The sequence below is a fragment of the Canis lupus genome, chromosome 20 (genome assembly GCF_011100685.1).
Source record: "Canis lupus familiaris isolate Mischka breed German Shepherd chromosome 20, alternate assembly UU_Cfam_GSD_1.0, whole genome shotgun sequence".
In the NCBI taxonomy this organism is placed as follows: domain Eukaryota; kingdom Metazoa; phylum Chordata; class Mammalia; order Carnivora; family Canidae; genus Canis; species Canis lupus.
Genome location: NC_049241.1, coordinates 32593052 through 32602203, shown reverse-complemented (window position 1 = coordinate 32602203; position 9152 = coordinate 32593052). Strand labels below are relative to the sequence as shown.

Sequence of the window (9152 nt, the reverse complement as noted above, 5' to 3'; positions counted from 1 at the left end):
CCCAAATTCCTGTTTTAGGAATACCTCCTGAAACAGTACCTCTTATATTCTTTTAACATCCAATTTGACAATTTCTGACTTTTAACTGATGAGTTTAGTTAAATGACTATGATTATTAGTATATCTGGACTTATTTTTTTTACTATCTTTTTTTAGGAAGTCTCACTTTTTCTACATGTCTTTGGGTTTCATAAGCACTTGAGTATTTTATTGGCTTATGTCACTTCCCACCTTCTACTGATTTGAAAGTTATAGATTTTATTTGTATTATTTTAGTGAATACCATTGAGATTGTACCACACCTAATTAACAAAGACCAAAGTTAATATCTTAATTCCCTTCCCACCCCAAATGCAAAGTTATTGGAACACTTTAATTTTGACCACCTTGTTCCTAATTTATTTTTGTCCTGTATTTTTAGTTCTGATCTTGTTTAAACCTATGGTTTATGTACTATTGTTGTAATCATTATTGTCTTGTACTGACAATTTTGTTTAAGTTCACTGTATTTACCAATTTATTCACTCACTATTCCTCTTTTCCCTGAAGTCCTTAATTGGTATTCCCTGATATTCTTTCTGAGGTATATATCTTAGAAGTTCAGTTAGGGGCAGCCTGAGTGGCTCAGCAGTTTAGCGCCGCCTTCGGCCCAGGGCGTGATCCTGGAAACCAGAGATCAAGTCCCACATCAGGCTCCCTGCATGGAACCTGCTTCTCCCTCTACCTGTGTCTGCCTCTCTCTCTTTCTGTGTCTCTCATGAATAAATAAATAAAATCTTAAAAAAAAAAGAAGTTCAGTTGTTCAGTTAGATCGTCCAGTTGTAAATTCACTTTGTCCATCTGTCACTCTCATTCTTGAAAGGCTGAGGATCGGATTCTCGGGTCTTTGGAGATACTATTCAACATCTTTTAGCTTCTTATGTTGCCATTCAGAAGTTTGCTGACAATCTAATTCCTTCCTTTGGGCATAATCTGCACCTTTTTAAAAATCTCTAGCCACAGGAGGCTTGGGTGGCTCAGTGGTTAAGTGCCTGCCTTCAGCTCAGAGTGTGGTCCTGGAGTCCCGGGATCGAGTCCCACATCAGACTCCCTGTATGGAGCCTGCTTCTCCCTCTGCCTGTGTGTGTGTCTCTGCCTTTCTCTCTCTCTCTCTGTGTCTCTCGTGAATAAATAAATAAAATCTTAAAAAAAAAAATCTCTAGCTGCTTTTAAGATTTTTTCACTGTTTTTAGTATTCTGTAGTTTCACTACAATATTTCCTTTTTTTTTTAATAGGGTACAGTCCCTATTTTTAAAAAAATTTTTATTTATCTATTCATGAGAGACACACACAGAGAGGCAGAGACACAGGCAGAGGGAGAAAAGCAGGCTCCCCACGGGGAGCCCAATGTGGAACTCGATGCCAAGACGGGAGATCACACCCTGAGCCAAGGCAGACGCTCAACTGCCGAGCCACCCATGCGTCCCTCACTACAGTATTTCTTGATGTGGGTTTCCTATTATTTATCTTGCTTAGGATATATTAGGATTCCTAAATCTGCAGAAGTATATCTTTTTTCTGCTCCGGAAATTCTCACCCATTACTATCTCAAATATGGCCTGTCCTTTCTTCTCTCTTTCTTTGGTGCTGCTTAAATGTATTTGAGATCTTTTCAGTCTATTCTGCGTAGTTGTAATATCTTTCTTTTCATATTTTTCATGCCATATCACTCTGTGTTATGTTCGGATTAATTTCTTCAGGTAGATCTTCCAAATCACCATGTTTGGTTAATTATGATCTATGAGAATCCTGATTAATTTGCTCTTCGATGAGTACCTTGTCCCTGAAGCTCTGAGAACATTCCATGAAGCATGTCAAAAGCAACTCTTGAAATCTGAATGATGAGGTGGCCAACATCTTAGAGAAAGATGCTCCAGTCCAAGCCAGGGAGATTGTCCTTAACTCTGGATGGATTCCAGCAGCTCTGACAGATGCTGGCTTTACAAGGTGGTCACCAGTAGCCTCAAAAATGTTCCTTTGCCCCATCCCTGTGGCTTCTTGTCCATGACCCAGTCTTAAAACTCAGACCCGCCCTACTCAGCCAGGTTCCACCAGTCCGGAGGGTGTGGCAGGCAGGAAGCTGCCTTTGTGATAGATTTAAATACCCAGTCCTGCTGGGCACTGGTCCCACCTAGGTCCAGAGCAAGAGGCTAACGAGGAAGCCATGGATTCAGAGTACCAGAAAACATCAGCCCCCACACCACATCCAGCATACAGGACTCAGCACACAGTAAGTACTCAGTAAATATTTATTAAATGAATGAACACACACTTTGATGGAAGAAGTCCATAGAGTAGTGTGGGGCTAAAGGGGACTTAAGGAAGATTTCTTGGAGGAAGTGACATTTAAATTGAGGCATGGAAAAGAGGAAGTAGTCAGGCCAAGCAGAAAAGGAAGAGTTCTGGTGGAGGGAACAGTCCATGCAAAGGCTAAAGTGGTAGAATTTAGCCTGAGTGCCCTGAATACTAGATGAGGCTGGAGTGGTAAACTGACGTCAGATGCTCAAAATCCAGGCTTGGGCAGCCCCGGTGGCGCAGCGGTTTAGCGCCGCCTGCAGCCTGGGGTGTGATCCTGGACACCCGGGCTCCCTGCACCCACGTCGGGCTCCCTGCATGGAGCCTGCTTCTCCCTCTGCCTGTGTCTCTGCCTCTCTATGAATAAATAAATGAAATCTTAAAAAAAAAAAAAACTATTAAAAAAATCCAGACTTTGTGGCTGATAAGCTAGTCAGACAACACCACATTTGAATTTAATGGGTTACAATTTTTATGCTCCCCTCTCTCCCCTGATTTTATTTATTTTGGCCTAATGAGGTTTAACTGTCCTTAAAAAGAAGAAATGACCATATTGGGGATTTAACCAGGGGTGGCTGAAAGTCTTTTAAGACTTCCATCCCCCCCCCCCCCCCCCCCCCCGGGAGCTTTGGGGCCAGCCGCTGGGTCTGAATTCACAATTCTGCCCTTTACAGGTCGAAGCCATGCGCAAGCTCCCCATCTTTCTTCTGGGAAAGGAAGCCAGTCACAACCACCCCTTTATAGGATCCAAAGGGCCGACGTGTGTAAGGTGAACCTGTGCCTGACCCTCTGAGCCCGTTGGGGACGGATCCAGCCAGAGTCACTTTGACGGCGCGTGCCCCGCAGCACCAGGCACCTAGTAGGTGCTCAGTAAACAATGAAACCACGCCGGGGCGGGTGTGCTGCGCGGGGGGAGCTGGTGGCTGCTCGGGCCCCCCACCCCTTCCGCTCGCGGGGGAGCTCCGCAGGGGGGCGGGGCAGGGGCGGGGGGCAGGGGCGGGGCTGGGCGCTCGCGGTGCGCGGGAGGCTGGCGGGCGCTCGGGGGTGCTCGGAGCCGGGGAGCTGAGGTCGCGACCCTGACCCGGAGCCGAGGGGCCGAGGGGCCCAGGGGCCCAGGGCTCTCGAGCGGGACCGACGTAGACCGGGCGGGCGGAGCCGGCTTTTCTGTCGGCGGACACGGGCCGGCGCACCGCGCCTTTAAGGCGTCCCGCGGAGCCGGGCGCCGGGAACCGAGCGGCGCGGGCACGAGCGCTGCTGCCGGACGCGAGCGAGCGGGGCTGGGGGCCGAGGACCGGCGTCGGGAGCCCGCGGCGCGACCCAGGCGCCCGAGGTCAGACGGCGGGAGCGCAGGCCGGGCGGGCGGGCGGGGGCTGCGCGCCTGGGAGGGGGGGAGGGAGGGGGGAGGGAGGGGCGCCGCGGCCCCCCCGTGCCCGTGACCCCCCCGTGCCCGTGACCCCCTCCGCCTCTCGAGTCCGGGCTCTGGCCTCGCCGCGAGCCGCACGCGGGGCCGCAGGGGTCGGGGACCTGCACCTCGCTCTCGGCTCGGCTCCTCGCCCTGCAGAGCCCGGACGGGGCCAGGCGCCCTCACTTCCCGGGCTGCCTGCCGCCCTAAGCGGGGGCGAGGGGAGGATGGGTGGCGCACCTGCACCCTCTCTCTGCGCCGCCTCCCCCCGCTGGCTCCGGCTCCGGCCCCAGCCCCTGTGCGCCCCCCCTGGTGCCTGGATGCTTTGGAGGCTCGTGCATCCTCGTTCCAACCACTTCCTGAGGAAAGGCTGCAGCTCGACCTCCCAGCTGATGGCACCTACCCCCGTCCCGCCCCAGATACCTGCGCCCCTCGGGACCTCCCCCCAGCCGGTACCTAACCTACCCCCCAGCAGCCTCTCAGCTCACCCTTCCAGATCCTGCCCCAGTTCCCTCGGCCTCATGCTCTCTCCTCCCTGCAACCCTTGAGTTAGGATGCTGGTCCAACCACCCCGACAGGACAGCTCGGTGCTGCCCCACAACCCCCAGCATCCCCCGCCTACACCTCCGCTGGCTTCCTGGCAGCCTTGGAAATTGGGATTGTGTAACGCTGGCTGCAGGGCAGAGCACATGCAAGGTTTGCACCCTTGTACCTGCATTCGAGTGGAGGAGGCCAAGTCAACAGAGTGAAATCTGGGGGGCGGGTGCCGGAGGGTCCAGAGGCTGTGCAGTCTGGGATATGTACCTTGAGCCCTTCTTATGCCTCAGCGTCTGGTTGATGAAGAAGAGGTCCCACCCTGGACTGGAGGTTCAGCATTTGCCTGACTTCTCACCTGTTGAGAAATCCCTAATGGCTAGGTCTACCTGCCTAGGAGTTAGGAAGAGTTTATTATTAGTAATAGCTGCCATGGAATAAGCAAGTACTGGCTGCCAGATCCTGTCCTAGCATCTTTAGGAGTTAACCTGCCTTACTTATCCCAGTAGCTCCATGAGGTAGGTGCCAATGTTATGCTCCTTTCTCAGAGAAGAATGTGTCCCCTTCCAGGACACACCGGGAATCTGACCTCAAAGCCCCCATTCTGAACCACTAGACTGAATTTTTACCCAATTGTAACTAATAAATTCTTAACAATATTTTTGTTAGAAATAAGAGAAATTAATAACCTGCTTTCTTAACACCAATTTTTCTAAAAGTAGTTTCTCACACCCAAAGGGGGTCCTGGGTGTCCTCCTCAAGGAGACTAATGCACAGAAAGCAGGGACATGCTGGAGGCCACACAGCTAACAAGTATCAGGGCTGGGATGCTGAACATGTCCTGGACGGTCAGTTACTTCCTATGCTCCCAGTTCTGCCCCAGCCCATCAGCCCGGGCCCCTGGAGATTCTGTTCCCATCCTCTACCCCCTTCCTTTGCTATAACCCAGGCAGGTGAGCTGCTGCCTTTGCTTAGGCTGTACTGTCCTTCCGAAATGCCCTCTCTGGAATCTCCAGTGTCTCAGTCTTACCTCCCCTTAGCTCTAGCTCAGTGGTCTCTTTCAGGAACACACCTCTGATTCCTCCCCTGCCCCCAACTGAAAGCGATTTCTTTCTCCCCTGGGATCTTATAATAACTGGGATCTCATTACCTTCCACCCCCGTGATGGTATTTGTAAAGTCCTATCTGCATGTGTCTGCCTATGCTCTGGGGTACAGCTGTGCTGACAGGATCAGAAGCACTCCCCAAGACCCTTCTAGCCATCTGCCAGGTGAAGCCCCAAGACAGAGAGAGAGGGGTCCTGAAGTAAGGATAGGCTCAGAAACCACCCCCCCTCAACACCAGACTCCCTTCATTGAGCTACAGTGTGATCATGGGGAGAATGGCTCAGCATGGTTCCTGCAATTATAATTACATGTTTGTTTTTATTCATAACCCAGAGGATTCCTACCAGATAGTCAGAGTCTTGGGTCCAAATCCCACTGCTACCACTGCTAGCTATGTGGCCATGGGCCTATTACCTAACCTCTCTACGTTTTAACTTCTGGTAATGACACCTGCTTCAGAAGGCAGTGGTAAGATTTAGATAAAATAAAGCACAAAGCCCAGAATGTGGTAAGCACTCAGTAAGCACCAGCTATTATGAAGAGTTAAGTGTCGACCCCCACTTTGAATTACTGGAGATGTATTAAATCATTATTAAATGACTCAAACCGACGCCACTTAGAGGTGGGCCAGAGGAGTCCCAGGCAAGGAGAGGAAAGTATTTTTTTTTTTTTTAAAGAGTTTAAGTAATTTCCACACCCAAAGTGGGGTTTAAACCCACAACTCTGAGATCAAGAGTTGCACACTCCACCAGCTGAGCCAGCTAGGTACCTCGAGGTAAGCATTTTGTGTGTATGCTCAGAAAGGCCTGTGATGCTTTCTTTGACTCTAAACCATCCATTGCCTTGGCAAAAGGAATTACCTTTCTGTTTTTTAGCTTTAAACATCTATGAGCTTTGAGTTCTGTGAGGCTGCACACACCTAGAGTGAACGTGTGAATGAGGTTCATGCAATTGCAAGTAATTGTGAAACTTACTGATAGGAGGGGGGAAAAAAGCTTGTTCTTAGAGGTGACCTTGGTTCAGGCTTATCTTAGGGACAAAGGTTTGAATCAAAGGTTTACTGTGGATTTGGAGGGAAGGAAAGCTGGGGTGAGTGTTTTTTCTTAGTACACTAGTCAGCTGCTCAGAGTAGAAGTTAACTTCCCTATGTCATATTCTCTATCAACTCCTGATTATTTTGGTGATTAGATCAATTTTACAGTGATGAGTGTTCAAAAGTAAAGGGTCAGGAATGTCTCCCTCAAAGCTAAGTGTTTGGAATATGCTGGGAAGCCAGCTCTGCAGGTTGAAAAAAATTATTTAAAAGTTTCTCCTAATTTGATAATTGAGGTTACTTAGGATCCCGTTTGACAGTTTCAAGACTGTTGAGTTTAGTTATTTTAAGGCATACGTTTTTGTAAATTTTCATGGTTCTGAGACATTTAGCAGGCTATGAGACTTTATTTCTGTGACCCTGTAGGGACACAGATACTTTTCGTATTCTCAGAATGGTGGCTAGTAAACTCAAATTAAATTTTAAATTCTCTTCCTAAATCACACTAGCCATATTTCAAGTGGTCGATAGCCATGTGTGGCCAGTGACTACTGTATTAGGTAGAGCACATAAGAGAATATTTCCATCTTCTCAGAAAGTTTTATGGGAAGGCACTGTTGAGATCAGTAAGGCCATGGGCAAACTGCATGATTACAGTGTTAAGTTGCATTCTTCCTAGCAAGTCATCCTCAGGACAAGAAGTGGAGTGTGCCGAGGATGTTTCGTTGTCAAATGAGGATGTTACTTAAATCCCCTTAGCTTCATTTTGGTTTTCTGATTCACTGGCTTTTAACACTGCCAGATTCAAAGGATGGGGGAGAAGGTGGAAGCAAATGGAATGTCTTCCAGCAGCACTTCTCTATCCTGGTTGCATGTTAGAACCGCCCAGGGAATTTTTAAAAAATACCCATATCCAGCTTCCTCCCCAAGCCAAGTGAATCTGAATCTCTGGGAGTAGTGTCCTGGAATCTATATTTTTAAAATGCTCCCTGGAGGATTCTGTGCAGTCAGGATTGAGAACAACTGCCTTCAAGACTGTAAACTTAGGGGAAAAAAAATCCCTGAGGACTGGAAGACATTGTTTTAAGGTAGATATGGTGAGTGGCCAAGAATGTTCCTCATTGATTTACTGCAGCAATAAATCCGAGGTTGGAGTTGAGTGGGCTCACTTCTTCAGAAGGGAGGGCAGCTTTGCCCTCCAGGGTACATTTGGCAACACCAGAATGCTTGTTACCACTTAGAGGTGGCATCAAATGGGTAGAGGCCCCTGGATGCTGCTAAATATCCTACAGTGCATAGGATAGCCTCCCACAACGAAGAACTAACCGGCCCAGAATGTCCATTGTATCATGGTTGAGAAACCCTGATCTAGAAGCAAGTTTTGCAAACCAAAGTCCTCTCTGACCTTGGTGTAGTTGTCTCTTCAAAGGAGATCAAGATGTTCTCTTAAACTGGGCCCTCAGAAACCATCTTGATCATCTTCCAGGCTTTCCAACCCCAGAAGCCACAGAGGAGGTCGCTGCCTGTAGGTTGATGCGTTTGGGGTGGCACCATGGAAACTGCTGATTCAGGGGGACAGGGCAGTCTGCAGGAGGTGCAGGCAGAGGTTCTTACACTGCTGCAGGTTGGGATCCTGTTCTTTTTGTTAAGTAATTATCTAAAGTAACAGCAGCCTTTGCCTTAGGCTGTCTTCCAGAAGCTGTGGCTCTGGCTATTGGCGTTGGGTGTTTGCCTTGTGATATACTCAGAACAAGATTCCAGCCGTGTGTGTGATAAAATTTGGGAACGGAACTAGGGACCAGACTCTGGGAGTATAAAAACAGCAACACAGACATACCCACAGACTTGAGCTTCTGAGAGACCCAGGTCCAGTGACACTGCATGGGGATGGAGGTGTGGCAGGGCTCCCTCCTGGGCCTGCAAGGGCTGGCTACAAGATCTTCCCAGCTGTCCAGAGTGAGCACTTGGTATCTGCCAGTCACTGCTTTGAGCTGTCTCTGTGCACCCTCTCATTTTATCCTTTCACCGAGGCTGTCAGAGGCGAAGTGACTTTGCCAAGGTCACACAGATGGTCAGTAGCAGAGCAGAGATTTGAACCCAGGTTACAGAACTGGGAAACTGAATTCTCAGAGGAGCATTCACAGACTGAAGCTGTGCTTTATAGCTAAGGCTTGTGGAATGAGCCGGAGCTTACCAGGTGGGAGGGAGAAAAGGCATACCAGGGAGAGTCCCATGTGTGCCAGAGTCTTGGAAGGGTGAAAGAGTATGACATATCAGGGATTGTGGCTCATTCAGGGAAAGGGGTGGCGGGGGAGTGATAGAAGAGGATGACACTTGAGTGACCAGCAGGTATTAAATCCTACGTAGCCTTGTAAATCACGCCGAGGGCCACTGTGAGCCACTGGTGGATTAGAGGCAGAGAAGAGCTGTGTGACATTGGACAACTTGCTTAACTTTTCTGGGTCCCAGCTCCGCATCTGGAGAAGGCCTCTAAAATTCAGTGCTCTGATGAGGAATATTTCTTTAGTTGGTGATCATCATGAACAAAGTGAGGGGGTGGCCTGTGGTGACACTAGGGGGCAGAGCTGTTGATTCATGACCTCCTAACTTATCATTTGGTATTTAATAAGCACCTGCCAAGGGCAAGGCATGTGTCCTGAGGTGCTGTGGCAGATGCAGAGATGTAGTAAGACTCATCCTAGAGACCTGCAGCAGGGTACAGCTAGTGTTCTCACAGGTACT

At 49.1% G+C, this 9152-nt stretch overlaps 1 protein-coding gene across 4 annotated transcripts in view; it reads left to right on the top strand.

Annotated features, from left to right (window-relative positions):
* Positions 1–3131: 3131 nt before the first annotated feature.
* ABHD6 (abhydrolase domain containing 6, acylglycerol lipase) overlaps positions 3132–9152 on the top strand; it is a 41313-nt gene continuing 35292 nt past the window's right edge. The window contains exon 1 of one of the 4 annotated variants that reach the window (XM_038566044.1): positions 3132–3194. The gene's annotated coding sequence lies outside the window, so the exon portion shown is untranslated. Of the gene's footprint in view, positions 3195–3472; positions 3666–9152 lie in introns of those variants that run through there. The other 3 variants (XM_038566045.1, XM_038566046.1, XM_038566043.1) reach the window with 3 other exon arrangements.